Source organism: Pithys albifrons, chromosome 7, assembly GCF_047495875.1.
Source record: "Pithys albifrons albifrons isolate INPA30051 chromosome 7, PitAlb_v1, whole genome shotgun sequence".
Taxonomy (NCBI): domain Eukaryota; kingdom Metazoa; phylum Chordata; class Aves; order Passeriformes; family Thamnophilidae; genus Pithys; species Pithys albifrons.
This window is the reverse complement of record NC_092464.1, coordinates 54,933,961-54,949,610: the sequence shown is the minus strand read 5'-3', so window position 1 is coordinate 54,949,610 and position 15,650 is coordinate 54,933,961. Positions and strand designations below refer to the sequence as shown.

At 40.6% G+C, this 15,650-nt stretch overlaps 1 protein-coding gene and 1 pseudogene across 2 annotated transcripts in view; both read right to left on the bottom strand.

The window, feature by feature from the left end:
- LOC139674121 (NADH-ubiquinone oxidoreductase chain 2-like) overlaps nucleotides 1–5,247 on the bottom strand; it is a 38,470-nt pseudogene extending 33,223 nt beyond the window's left edge.
- The window catches only part of CNTNAP2 (contactin associated protein 2), a 1,051,893-nt gene that overhangs the window by 653,311 nt on the left and 382,932 nt on the right, over nucleotides 1–15,650 (bottom strand). The window lies entirely within an intron of this gene.

The following is a 15,650-nucleotide window of genomic DNA, read 5'->3' as shown; positions in this document are numbered from 1 at the left end:
CGAAGTTGTAAGTACAGTGAAAATAATCTCTGATTGCAATACTCTTCTCCCCAGAAAATGCAAACAGAACTATAATCAAAGTACTTCTGCATCTAAGTTTTATAAAGAATTATCCAACATGAGATATTCAAACTATTCTCATTAATCCCACTAATGGGTGTGTAGGTAGGAGGGGGTGTTTGAAAAAGGTTGCTGGATTCAACTTACATAACAAATTCCAGATAAGAGGACTTGAAAATTGAGGAAAAGTGCCTAAGAACAGAACTTTGACAATGTGTGGAGTGACTTAAGATACACATCCCTGAACCACTAATCCATCAGCCTTCATGAAACAAAAAAGGCATTATTGTCTGGAGGAATAACAGGATGAGGAACCAAGAACACAAATTCTAATTCTACTTTTCTAGGGTCAAACCAGTTCACACTCCTGGCTTTGCCTTCACTAATAAAGTCAGCAATGCTAAAAAAAAAATCCTCTGGCAATTTGGAACTTGACCTTTATTATCATGTTAGATTTGACAAATTTCTTCTTGGAATAGTTGCTGGTGTGGCTTTGGCTGGAAGTACCTGGTCACCCTTCAGCCTTTGGAGGTGGAAGGAGCTGAGAACGTGCTAAGGCCACATTGGTCATAGAGGGAGAATGAAGAGGAAGAACAGAAGGTTGAAGAGCTGCCTCTTGTATCTAAACCAAAGGTGTTCTGGGCCATAAGGCACGTTCAAAAGGACAGCTGAGTAGAACTTCAAGCAGAAGATCAATTGAAGAACTGTGATTTACTTTATGTGCAAATGAAGGAATTCTTTGATTTTTTTCTTTTTCTTGTAAGCTTGATCTTACACCCACCTTATGATGTTTTGCATTATTTGACACATTCTGTGCCATCCACCACGTTAAAGAGACTGTCATTCTAAAATGGCAGAGTCAGGTGCACAAGGCTCTGAAAAGGGCTGACCAATAGGATGGATGAAACACTGGCTTGATATTCCCTGTACTTTAATCCATTTAATCTTTCTTCTTGATTTAAAAAAAGTGAAACATGAGGACCAAAAGGATCAAGTATAAAACTGGATTAATATTTTGATTTGATTTGATAGAAATTAAGAACAAAGTTACATGAAAACAATGCTAAAATTCTAATAAACCCACCAAAGTAATGACATAAACACTCAGGTACAATCCCATGGGCCTGATATGAGCAGCCTAAAGTTAAGGCAGGAAAATGGAATTTTAGGATGGCTGAGGGCACAGCACAATTGCTCACTAACATGTAAGGATGGGAAAGCTTCATTAAACTGTCCACATCAAAATAATTGTGGTTGGGCAATGCCATGAATTTGATCTCTGGGTTGCAAAACTCTCTTTTGACCAGAGGAGAGAGAGAAGGTTCTGCTCCTTCCCTTCCTGAGTTTCCAAACCCACTTCCAATGCACAGGGACAGAATTCCTTCAGCTTTTTTTCCTTGCAGACTCAACACTTTGGGGTTTATTATCTGTTCACCTGGGTGATATTCCTCTCCTGGAAGGCAATCAGCTGCATGAAGAGATTTAGCAGCAGAAATAAACACCAATTATGTTGCACTTTCCAAAGTGGGGAATAAACCAGACAGTTTAAATGCTAATTAAAAAAGAAAAACAGACGAATGTTGCGTTCAGTATTCCAAGACAGGAGAAATCAGTAATTTCAGGTAAGGTCCTGATGCTGGGAAATCATTTGTTTCACTTTTAAAGCTTATTATAAAGAAGCATTTCCATGAGTATTATCTTAGACAAGTATTTCCTTGCATTTTTCAAAATACTATATATAAATATTGAGCATGAAAATCCCACTGAGTTGTTTAAAAGACAATACAAATGGTAAATTGGATAACTCTTGACAGGTCTTGATGACCTAGATGTAATTATAACTGCTTATAAATATAATTTCTATGAGAAATTCAACAAGATAAATATTCAGAAAAAAGAATTTTACAGGATTTTTTAAAAATCCATTTTGAATCTCAAGATGAATGTTCACTTTTGATGATGTTCAAGTATTTACTTATGAAGTATTTTTGCCTTCTACACTCATTTGGAATATAACTTTTTACATTTAATCCAAAGTTTACATTAAAAGTGTGAGTAGGCAATTCCTTTCAAATGCTCTTCCAGTTCTTCCTCATGTTATTCAAATGCTTTCCATCGGAATTGCAGTACTCCTTCCAACAAAAATATTATTATTTGAAACTTTTCCATTGGATTTTTTTAATATTCCCTTGAGATTTAAATATTCTTCCTGAAGGCAAAACAGTGAGGGTGACTGGAAATGTCATAATTATTGCTTACTAATAGACCTGCAACAAAAATGTTTGTATCCCAGTGCAACAGCCCTAAATCCCTCTAAATATTAAAAACTAAACTAAAGCCTGTGGGTGAGGGTTCCTCTATTCAGTTGTCACAGCAAGTGAGAAAGGAATGTCTGTGTTTATGTAATCCTTCACAAGGTTCTTTTGCTTTCCTTAACAGAATTAAGAGGAGCCACTGGAGCAGCACAAGAGGGGAGGAAATTGAATTTTGTGCACTGCAATGATGCCTGTGCTTTGCAGTGGGACAGTCAAAGCTGTCACAGGGAAACAGGAAGCACCGAGTCTGGATTAGATTGAAAGAGAAACAAGTGATAAACCTTTATAATTTAGATTTTCTGTACAAGAGATGAAAAACTACAGGAGATGGCACTTGAGCAAGCCTCAAGATGTGGGGGTATAAGTGTAAGAAATCCTGAGCTGAACTGAACAAACCCTTTGATTTAATAGAAGGTTTGACCCATGGCCATTATGGCCCCTCTTTGGGAGAACATGGGATTCTGTCACTGTCTTCCCACAGAGACATTTCACAGTTTCTACAAGACATTATTAATATCACCCTTGTATTCCACTTCCAAAGGCAAACACAGCTGCCACAAACTCCCTTTGTATTGAAGGAAATTCAGACTATGCCAAATGTGTATAATGTTGTCCAATATTCCCCAATGTTTAGTGCCCAATCTTAAAGGTCCTTCAACCTGAAGATGCTCCAGTGGCTTCCAGAGGGTTAGGAAGGACCAGCATGTTTCCTAAATCCCTGGAATCTGGGATTTGTCAAGAATAGTCAACAGACAAGTAAGGCAAGACCTATTCATGTGCATAGTCTATTCTTGAGAATACAATACCATGATTTGAGGAAGATATTCTGCCTGCAATTCACTCTGTGCTGGCCTCCTGCACCACCACTGCTCAGTACCTTAAAGAGCTGGTTCTTTATAGAAGCCTGGCCCAGCTGGACCAGATGTATCATTTTATATGCTCTAAAAGGCATTGAGATATTAATTAATTTTAAAAAAATCCTTGAAAATACAAAAGACATTAAAGAAATGGCAATAATCAGGAGAAAATCACCTCTGGAATTCATGCAGCTCTGAAGAAATAAATGCAACTCCATGCTGAAAACAAGTGAACAACTAGAAATGTTAAAAAAAACATTTCTTGCTACTTTCATCTTTCCCACAGAACTTACTATTCTCTCAGATGAAGAAAACAAACAAACAAACCAACTATTTTTTAACAGGATGCTTTTGGGAGCAAAACTCTTAAAGACAAACCAGACCAATGTAGTAATTAACTCCTTGGCAAGAAAAAAAAAAGGAGAAATCTATTCATCCCTCATTAAACAGAAACTTTGTCATTCACTTGATTCACTACAATTTTCAGTTAAAGAAGCAGATTTTTGTTTGTTTAAAAAAAAAAGAAATGGAGAAAAGCAATAAGGCATATGGGGCACAAAACCTTGCCTATTTTCTCAAGCTATATAAATTCATTTGACAAAGGGTATTTAATTTAGATTTTCTTTTTCTTGGATTCCAAATACATATTCAAATTTATCCTGGTGCCATGCCTGCCCACAAACAAGCACAAAAAATAAATCAGAGGGATTCTTGTGACTCACAACATTGCTCTGAAAGCCACATGTTAGATGAGAAATCACACAATGGATACTTTACCAGAACACAATTACTTTCTAATTATCTCTTAACTCAGATAAGAATTAATTAAAATCTTATGATAAGACCTCTCTCCAGCAACAGGTAATTTTTAACACCAATATTTATACTTCCTGTACATGCCTTCATTCTGAGGGATTTGGGAGGAATACGGGACCGGGGAGGAAAATGCTAATTTAATCCACAATTTGTAGGTGCTCAGGATACCAAAACACATCAGAATTATCTTTTATGGGCACCTCTTCTGTTACTGATCATTGGATAGTTGCAAAGGAATAACTTCTTGCTGTGAGGATCTGGCTGGAAGGGGCACAGGTGTCACACGACAGTCACCTTTGAGACCCAGTTCAGTGCCTGGGGGCACTTCCAGCTTTGCCACACACCCTGTTTCACTGCCCCACATGGACACACAGGGGTGAAGGAGGGGAGTTATTTACACTCATGTCCACTTAGGTCATGGTTTCTGAGACAGTCTTCCAAAGTCTGAAATAAATACTTGAACCTTCAGCTCACAGAGCTTCAGAGAATCACAGAATGGATTGGGTTGGAAAAGACCTCCCAGATCATCAAGTCCAACCCTTGGTCCAACTCCAGTCCCTTTACCAGATCATGGCACTCAGTGCCACGGCCAAGCTCACCTTAAAATCCCCCAGGGATGGGGAATCCACCCCCTCTCTGGGCAGCCCATTCCAATGTTGAGCACTCTCTCTGCAAAGAATTTTTTTCTGCTCTCCAACTTCAATTTCCCCTGGCAGAGCTTGAGCCCATCGTGCCCCCTTGTCCTATTGCTGAGTGCCTGGGAGAAGAGACCAACCCCCACCTGGCCAGAACTTCCCTTCAGGCAGTTCTAGAAAATGCTAGAGGGGAAGATTCTACAGGCAAGACTCTGAGGTAACCAAGACTTCTGTTTTAGCACTTTTTCTGCCTGCGGGAGAATGTACAAACTACAACTGGAAACAACACCACAAAAAATGGACTTACAAAGACAACGGTGATGTGGAGCCCACTGGACAAGAATGAGAGTCTTTTGTGGTTGAAATGTAGTTTAGACTTGTTTCACTCAGTCTATACTTCTTCCTTTTTGAAAGTTTATTGTTACCCCCTCACAGTTTCCCCTCACGTTATTCCCTCTGCCCGTCCGCCATCTTGCCTTCCCCACACAGCACTTTTCCCGCCTCTGCCCACGACTCTCTCTTCTGATTGGCTCTCGTTCCCGCCTTTGACAAGTCGTTCCTCATTGGCTACCCGGTTGCTTAGTTACAGACTCCGCCCCTGCTTTCATCCAGGGAAGGTTCTGGAACCTTCCCTGCAGAGCCCTATAAATACCTGTGCAGTGCCTTAATAAACACCTTTGGTGCCTTCGTCTCCCTTGGGTGCACAGAGTGCTTGGGGTCATTTCTTGCCGTCAGTGGCTCATCATTTGCCCACTACTCAATAACCTTAATGCCAAAAAACCCCCAAACAAACAAAAAAACCCACAACCCAAACCAAACAAAATAAAAAACACCAAAGAAAATACACATAGTTCAGCTTCTGTATGCACCAAAGGCCCCTTCCAAAAGTCCTGATTGATTTAAAAATGTCTTCAAATAATTTGCTAAAATAACATTCCCCCCTAAACAAAAAAATGTGGCAGTGAGGAACAAGAAAACCTCCTTAACACCAGCAATAACTCTTCCAACTCAATTTATGAATGACTCTTGGACAGAGCACTTTCTGCATGACCAGAAGGTAGATCTTCAGCCAAGAGTTCATAGAATCATAGAATGGATTGGGTTGGAAAAGACCTCCCAGATCATCAAGTCCAACCCTTGGTCCAACTCCAGTCCCTTTACCAGATCATGGCACTCAGTGCCACGGCCAAGCTCAGGTTAAAAACCTCCAGGGATGGGGAATCCACCCCCTCTCTGGGCAGCCCATTCCAATGCCTGAGCACTCTCTCTGCAAAGAATTTTTTTCTGCTCTCCAACTTCAATTTCCCCTGGCAGAGCTTGAGCCCATCGTGCCCCCTTGTCCTATTGCTGAGTGCCTGGGAGAAGAGACCAACCCCCACCTGGCCAGAACTTCCCTTCAGGCAGTTCCAGACAGTGCTGAGGTCACCTCTGAGCCTCCTCTTCTCCAGGCTGAACACCCCCAGCTCCCTCAGCCTCTCCCCACAGGACTTAGAATCATTAGTAGGAGCTACTACTGAACTGCTTTAAAGCTGTCACCCCCCTGTTGTGTCTGACTAACCAGTTGCAGACTGACACCCACTTGCTTTTGCCACACAAGTGGCTCAACTGCAATGATAACATGATGGAATTTGCCCTCATAAGTCTCCTGAGTATGACCCATGTTGGAGCACAGAAGGAAAATCTCCATATGGACAGGAGAAAGCCACTTGCAGGTATTGAGTCAACAGATCAGGAACTAAACCCAGAGTGCCTGCAGCTGAGCAGCAGGTTCCAAACACAGCCAAATTCTTGCTGATCACTATTGGTGATATACAGGTTCCCACACAATCTAGCAATGATACAGCCAGGTAATCCATACATGCACCTTTGGAGGCCACTCTTCCTCTCTGCTGTAATACTGGTCCATTCCAAAGGTCACAACAATTATTTTTGCTCTGAATTGATTGGGTGGTCCTGACAAATGCTCGTTCCTCAGGACTCTCCTGGATGAGGGGGAATCAGAAAGCTCAGTCTCCCACCCAAAACACCCACCACAGGCATCCCTTTGGTACATAACAGAGAGAAAAAGCAAGTAAAAAGCCTTTGAAGGTCCTCTCCATGCTCTGCAGAGCTGCTTTGGGTCACAGACACAGGTGGGGCAAGAATCTCACAGCAAAAAAGACATTCCAAGCCCCAAGTTGTTGTCCAGGACAACAGACCATTCCCTGCCTTTTCTTGTGTCCTTCTCTCAGAGAGCCACTCAGCCTGAGCAACTGGAAGCCTTGCAACTCTTACATAAAACATCTTCTGATCATAAAGGAAGAGGAATTATTATATTTACAAGGCATCTTATTTATCTCGCCATCATACAATAAACAAAAATGAGAGAAAACAGCAGAACGTGGAAATTTAATTTAGTTCCATGGAAACGCTCAAAGAACTTGGGGAGGAAAGGGCAGATATTAAATTACCAAATGGAAAATAAAATTGATAAAGCATTTAAGAACACCTAACCTAGTACAGGACATATCTTTTGACATATGGTGGTGCTGCCTAAATATGTTAAATAATTTTAAGCCCCTTTTGCTGTGTGTAACTATACAGACCTCTGAGAGGCCAGGCCAGGATTTACATCTGAATTCACACTGGCTGCAGATGTGTCAAGTTACACAATAAAATCTGTTTCATATATTTGTCCCAAAGACACGTGAACCATGCTTGGAAAAATCTCTTCCATGTGTAGAGAAACTGGGAAAATACCTTTGTGCTTTCTGTAACTGTAAAAATATTTCTATTTTACAGCTGCCTCTCCAGCTCAATAAGGAGAAAATTTAATTATTCTATTTCCACTGTGTGCCACATGCAAGTTCTGCTTCTCCACTGGACAGGATGGAGAGATTAAAATAAAAAGTAGTCAATCTAAGATGGATAATACCCAAGAAACAGCGGGAGAAGATATTTCTCCTTGCAATTCTCCATTCTCCCTTTTTTCTATCAACCACAAAATAATTTTCAAGCCCCAAAGCACAGGCTGATTTTTTGTGTGTGCAAAATAAAACTAGGAACAACCTGCTTTGAAGTCACACATTTTCAGAGTTGTTTTGAAGACAACAGATCGTAACGTGGATAAATAGTCCATGAAGTACAATTAGAAACCACAAGAAGTTCCTGCAAAAGAAGGCAGGGTGTTACAGCATTGAGATTCCTACTAAATGCAGGTGAGTTTGCACTCTGGGCTACATTCAATTTATGTGCAGCAGAGAGAATGTTCATTTCTACTTTAACACAAATTCTGATTATTGGAGTCTTTTCCAAAGTCATTCAGGGCCGACCAGTGATGGCACCCCTGTTTTTTCAATAAGCACATCAGAATCTTGCAGTGACTGTGCACTCCAACCCTTTGTACATCACTATGCAGCAGGGGAGAACCTTTGGATGGAACCAGTTCACACAAATACTGGAAAAAAAGGGCAACACAACAATTGTACCTTTTTGCTTTCTTTTTTTTTTCCTTTGTCTGATCTTTGGCATTTTATTTCATGCAACCAAACTGTGAAGAAATACCAAAAGGCTCTTCTTTTATGTGCTCTTCCAAACTCCTAACATTTGCCTCAGCTTTCCAAAAAACTTTTCAAACACCTTCAAAAATTGAAAAGAAATAATCCCAACAACAAGGAGATGAAAGTGAGTGCACACATTAAAGAAAATAAATCTGGTGGGTCAGATTCTTTTACTATGTAGTGGCCCTAAGGAGACCAACTGGATTTCCTTTGTACAGACATCTCATTGTGGGCCTGATGTGGTTGTTGAAAGGCTTAGTGGGGAAATAATCTGATTATGGCACATTAATGCACAGGGTGCCTTCGAGTCACTGGATGTTTTACAGATCCTACTTTCTTATTAGATCACTGAAGCCCTTTATTTCTAAAAGCTTCTCTCTTTCAGTTGTGGCTTTCTGCTGAAACTAGTTTGCAGTATTTTTGAAATACCCAAGATGCAGAACTTAAGGTATGTAGGGCAAAAGGAAGTGCCACACAAACTTCACCTGGAACCTCAAATTATAGAATTTTCTCTAGTTGTACATAAAATTAAGGTGTTTTTTTTTGTTTCTTTGTTTGTTTGTTTTGAGGGGAGATATTTTTGGATTCCTTTTGAGGGGATAAAGGGGGCTGTGTGTTTTGGCAGTTGTTTTTTTTTAATAAAATCACTAAATCACAATAGCTTATCATTAAAGCTTTTTGGGCCTTACAGTCCAAGCAGCCAGTTTGCCAACTCTCAGCAACACTGCTGGTCTCTCACAGGACTGTAAGTCCAACACATAAATGGGAAACTTCCAGTTCACACTGATGTACACATTTTCCTTAATTAGAAACTGCTTATAGTATACTTGGTGTTGCACAGCCATGCTTTAATTAAAAATTATTAATTTCTCTTACAAGGGGAGAATCAGGTGTCTCCAAGTGCCTGCAAAGGACAAAGGTCTGTCTGCAATAAATTACTAATGGGAAACACTATAGTCTTGGTAAAACTCAGTGCTGCCCCCAAAAAACTGCTTGTAAATTATCCACAGCTACACCTCTCAACTAATCTAGAAATCATTCATCTGAGTCCATCATTTCCCCAGAAACCAAGGCTGTCCTTGGGAGATTGAGCTGTGCAGGGCTGGTATTTACACACTGTGATCCCTTTTTGGACGGTGTGGACCTTGGCAAATGCTTGCAATGTACATCAAAATTCAACAATCTGTTCATTCCCTGAGATACTGCTTGGAGAAGGGCTGATTTCAGGAGGAGAGTCAAAAGGAAGGAGAAATAACAGAGATTTGTTCCTTATGGAGCTCAATTATTTCCACTGTTCATCTTCATTCCACTCAAGCACATGGGAAGAGGCAGGGGCAGCCTTTGGGTGCAGGCACAGAGCAAGGGGCTGGAAAATGGACCAGAAAGGAAAGACCTGAACACAGACTCTAAGCTGAAAGAAAGGTCTTGCTATTCTCTCTCACATTAAGAACAGTTCTTGACACTTATTTTCTGTGCTACAAAATCAAGGAGTTCCGAGCCATGATGCTGAAGATGGAGGGTGAGTGAAGAAAAGGAGGGAGAAACATTCTTCTGTTTGACTGTACATGATCTGAGATCCCTCCTCAAGAGCTCACTGGGAGACCTGATTCCAGTGGAGGGTGAGTGAAGAAAAGGAGAAACGCACTTTTATTTCACTGCACATGATGTGAGATCCCACCTGAAGAGCTCACTGGAAGATCTGATTCCAATGGAGGGTGAGTGAAGAAAAGGAGAGAGAAACACTCTTATTTCACGACACATGAAGTGAGATCCCACCTGAAGAGCTCACTGGAAGCCCTGATTCCAACTACCACCTGCTTAGTAACTTCAATGATCCTTGTTGAGTCTCATCACTTCTGAACCTTCACTTTATTCAGACCTCTCTGAGGGGTCACTGATCTGTAACCTCCCTTCATGCCCAGTTCTAACATATTTTCTGGTGTCAAGAAAACTGGAAAAGGTAAATTTTTTTCCTCAATCCATAGAAACTCCTTTTGGGGATAAGCTGGAGGTAAACAAGCTCTTAGACACTGACAACAGCAGATGTTCCAGCTGCTCCTGAATCCACTGGTGTGTCTTTCATGCTGCCTGTGCTTCAGAGTTGCAAGTGCAACAGAATTCCTTGGGGGCTCATGCATTTGTTTTCCCAAATGCTGATTAGGCAAACAACAAAACACAAAACTTTTTTGTTGCCCTGTTTTCATACTTACAAAATTATGTTTCAAACCTAATTTCCTGGATTTTGATGATTAAATATCATCAATCTTTTATACTATGTAATTTCAATGATTAAATATCATCAATCTTTTATACTATGTAGGAACATCAATGAGATAAATAACAAGTGCATTTATATTGCACTATATTATGTGTTCCAAGTCCCAAAATTATCCTTTTTTTGTGCGACTTTGTTGTTGTGTTTGCAACATCATCTGTTTCAGAGTATTATATATTTTATGATCTAGTGGGATAACCATAAAATGTAGTTAAAAGACTGTCTCTGCTTTAATCTTATATATCTTAAAACAGTGTAATTTTGATTCATTAAGGCTCCTTCCTGAAAGATTTTCCCCAGTATTAGGTACAAGTAAGGTATAACAGAGAACAAACTGTGAAAATCCTACATGGGCTCAGAATCTGCCACTTTAACTCATGCTGAATAAAGTCAAACATCCATAAATGGCCTAATTTATGTCAAGGGGCTGCCTAAAGAGAGAGGCCTGAGGGTAAGAAAAAAATTCCTATCAAACAAGCAACAAACAAACTGCTCTGTTTTCTGCCTGTAAACTACTCTGAGACTTGGATGGAGCAAACCAAAGCACCCCATTAACTGCAAAGTGTCTTTCTCTGCCTTCCACAACCAGCTGACTGCAGATTATACCATTTTGGTTCCTGCCATTTCATCAGCTCCCTCTGTTCAAAGTAGTGATTACCAATAATGCTTCAAAACATGGACTCCTTTTCTTCCAAAACCAGGTAAAAGACGATGGGCAGAGATGGCTGCTTTGCCATTCTCACACCTGCTCTGGCTGTGTTACCACATGTTTATTCTCTGCCTAAAGTGATGCAAGAGAAGATTCATTGTCTTTGGCAGCTTCTTCCAAGAGGCAGGACAGGATCAGAGCTGACACTGCAAGCACAGAGCTGGCAAGTGAGAAGAGTCTGAGCTCACACAGTTCTGCACAGTGAGAAAGGCAAAGTGAACTCTTCTAATATTTAGAATGGAATGGTGACATTTCTTGCAAAGGGGTTTGGGTGTTAGTCCTATTTCCATTTCTAACTCTCAAACAAATCTGCTTAGTTGTGTCAAGACCAAAAGAAGTCACTGCCTCTCCACCTAGGGAAGAATCCAAGCCTCTTATCATTATCCTTAAAGACTTATCTCTCTTCCACCTAAACCAAATTATCCAATCTATAGGTCAGACTGGATAAGGCCTTGAGCAACTCTGACTAGTGGGAGGTTCCCTTCCCATGGCAGGGAGGTTGGCACCAGATGGTGTTCAAGGTCCCCTCCCAACCCTTCACATCCTATGATTCTATGAAATACTTCCATGCAGCATCATCCTTTAATGAAAATTAGAGAGTCATACAATTATAGAATGGTTTGGGCTGGAAAGGACCTTCAAAGGTACCTGGTTCTGCCCTAAAAGGAGTCTCAAAAAAAGATTTGAACAACAAGGGCCTGGAAAGCAGAAGAGAAGACTCTGCTGTGCCTAAATCAGAAGCTGCATGTAACTTCCAGCTTCCCTAATTCCCCCATGCCATTCCCTTATCATTATTCCCAGGATCATTCACCATTTTGGGAAGGGAAGGAACAACTATTTTTCACTCTAATGTACAAATTCATGCCTATGTTCCAGGACTTGCTTAGCTGTTCTTTTTTCTTTCTTTTTTTTTCCTGAAACTTTCATTCTTCTCTGAAATTATTTGAAGAACTTTTCCTGATCTCATTAATTACTCCCAGAACATAAAAGAATCCACAGTTTTCAGTAAATATTGCCAGGCTATAAGTTAGATTCTTTTTTTAAAATAAAATAATGTATTCATGCATATAGGAAAACAAATTCTTAGAAAAAACAACTTGCTTAGTACAAGTAAAATGAATTTAAGTGGTCACATATAAACAGTGTGTGCATCTACTCACAATCATCTCTTAAACAAAGTGTATAATACCTATTTGTGTCTGCCAAAACCCTCACTGTATTATTACACAGAAAGACTTGCACATGGCACTTCTGGAACCACAAAAAAAGCTTGGGATATGAAGATACTTTAAGTTGAATTTATAAAATATTATTATCCTCTTTGAGCTTCAGACATTGCAGAAAAGCCCAAGAGCACCAAGCAGAAAGAATTTCCCTATTCAGACCCAAAAGCAAGTCTTGAAACTGCAACAGGGAATTAACACATCCTGTGCTTATGCCATTTTGAGCCCTTCAGGCTCCTGGAAAAACCTTGAGGGTCACCTTGACATCACTTGAGACACAGATCTGAGTCTGAATGGTGTTTCTTTTTATATCTACCTTCTTTTTAAACTTTCTGCTCCCCCTTGTCCTTGCTCACCCAATTAATTTAGTTTCCCAAGACCTGATGCAGTTCTCATTTAGATAAGCAGCCCTGAACCCCAAATCCTGTTGTCTTCCTCAGAGAAGGGGATGGGCAGCATGAGCAAGGAATACAGGGAGAGTAAGGAATGTGCAGTCCTTGTTTAGGAGCATTTGAGGATGGTGGGAGGTAGAAGGAGACAATTATTAATTAGATCACTTCTTTTAATGGGTTGTTCAATTTTGGGGAGTTCCATTTGAGACTTAGGATCTAATCTTCTTCATCCTCTTTTCCATTCAGTGCACAATAATCTAATTCTTTCCTGTCACAGCAACTGGCATCTTGAGAGATAAAAGAAACAAAACCAATTGTATGCATTTTTCTTCTTCAGGTTCAGGAAGACACTGTAAAAGGATGTAATTTGGACTTTGAGGCTTGTGATAACACACCTCATTGCATAAAGCTTCTTTTGATGAATATAAATTAATTGACTGGTTTTCCCAGGCAAACAAAAAAACCCCCATCATCGTGCTATGCAAAATTTCTTTCAATTGTTTGTCTCTGAACTGTAAGCTCAAGTCAGTGTTAACACTTCAAATTGGTTTTCTATTATTAAAACTAAAAACCACTTGCATTTCAGTCAAAGTAACCTTCCTGGAGGCTTTATTGTTTGCTTGTTCCTTAATAATTCATACTGTACACCCAGTCATTGGTTGCCTGGGATCCTCTGAGAAAAGCTCCCTGATTGTACCCTGGCAACATCAAGCTGAGAGGGCCAAACTGGCAGAGAGCTGTGCCATGGCAAGAGGAAAAAGGGAGTTTGAAAGCACCCAGTGGGTCAGGCTGCTGTGTTGGACTCCCAGACCTTTCATTCCTGGCTACTTGTGTGAATCATTTATCCACCATGAGCCCAATCTCCCCAGGGAACCAGGGGGAAAGAGAAAAGGAAAGGGGAACAGAGGGAAAGCACCAGGCAGAAAGGGATAGACACTTGGGAATAAAGCAAACCAATGAGAAACCTCAAAGGAAACTTTCAGGGTTACCCTTGGACTGTCTGAATGCAACACAAAGGCAACACTTTCAGTTGACTGTTCAGCACCAGGTGGGTGCTTGCAGTGTTGAAATGAATGGCTTAAGAAAAACCCTATTTTTTGTTCAGTTGAGGTAAAATGTACCTCAAACCACAGTCATTTGTAAAGAGCTCTCAGAGATGTGTGAACTGGCCAAGATTCACTGGATTATAGAAGATTATTCTGACATTCAGACTGCTTTTATCAGTAGGTATTGTGTGTTTGTTTGGGTTTTTTTTATTTGCATGGTTTCAATTTCATATCTAAATGCCTATTCTAATTACTGTTTATGACTTTGGTAAAAGCAAGTCCTTCCAGTTACATCTTTTTACATGGTCTAGCACAAGAAACCCTTAGAAAACTCAGCTCTGAAACTGTCTTCACCCTGCAAACACCTTCTACTCCATGCCAAAATATTGAAGCTTCATCAGTCAATGTCCATGAAAGTCATCAAGAGCACAACAGTGAAGCATCAAAACCTTTCAAATATTATCACTGGGGCCAACAAGAAGAAACTGTTTATGGCTACCAGAGAAATGCAGCACTTCATACTCTGCATGCCACATCAACTCCTTTTCAGATTGATTTATGGCATTTCTATTTAAGTCCTGGATGCAGAAAAGGATATTCCAACCTCCAAATATCACCCCTGAATTAGCTCAAACAGCTCCATGAGTTTGGCCTTTAGCTGCTCACCAATATTCTCCACACCATTAGATTTTACATTGTATTACAGTAAACCATCAAACCTCCAGAGCAACGTTATTTGCTGAACCAGAAAATTGAGATAACCACTTGTAGAGCCCATTTTGCCTGAGCTCATCATTTCCTGAAGTCCTGGTGACAATGGGGCTAAGGCAGAGACACTCAGAGCAGCCTGGGCAGAGTTTCCTGGGCATATTTGAAGCAGACACTTTAATGGAAACCTCATCAAAAATTACACTGATACAATCTCTCCTTATATTACTTTAAAAGGCTATATCAGAAGGCTCAGCCTACAGAAGTTAAACCAAAGAAGAGAATCTTTTTGTAACTATCTTCACTGATGTGAACACTGATTTCAGGATTATATGACTATGTGCACAAATGACCAGGTGGGATTCCTGCCCACTGGCACCTCCCTCAGGGCACTGAGTAGCTGAGGGAGCTGAAATAAAAGGTCATTCATGTTTTTTTCTGTACAGACAGGTGGGAGCCTTGGATGATATTTGATAAGGGGCTGAACAGTGCAGCGGTTCTTTATCTGTTACAGCAAAAGTTTCATTTTGGAGACAGAGTAAAACTATTTTGAGCTTTATAGCCAGGTTAGAGCATGAGTGCAGTAGGTCTGGGAGTGAGAGAAGAGAAGCTAAAGGGGAGAGAAGGGAATCAGGGACTGCCCTGTGCAGAGCAGTGAGCTGGGAGGCAGCACTTCTGAACCAGCTCTGCTCTCTCTCTGGGGCAAACCCCATCCTGCTCTCAGTGACCTGGCCAGGTCACCCAGTGACAGCTGAGTTACCTTCACTGGGCTGTCACACACTGCAAGCAACTGCCACAACCCCCAAGTTCCACCAGAAACCAAAGCTGAGTCTGCCACCAAGGTAAAGGGCAGCACTAACCGGGTAACTTGTAACACCGGCATTCCAGAGCATCTCCCTTAGCAATCCTTGGACATTACAAACAAAGGGAAGGTGCACACTTCTTCAAAAGACATCTAAATGCACTGCTTTTTCCTCTTTTGCAACAAGTTGAGGTGTAACAAACACACAAATTTGCGGTTTGACTTCTGAAATAGAAGCTGTTTCTTTTCTCATAGTCCCAGTCAGGATTTGTG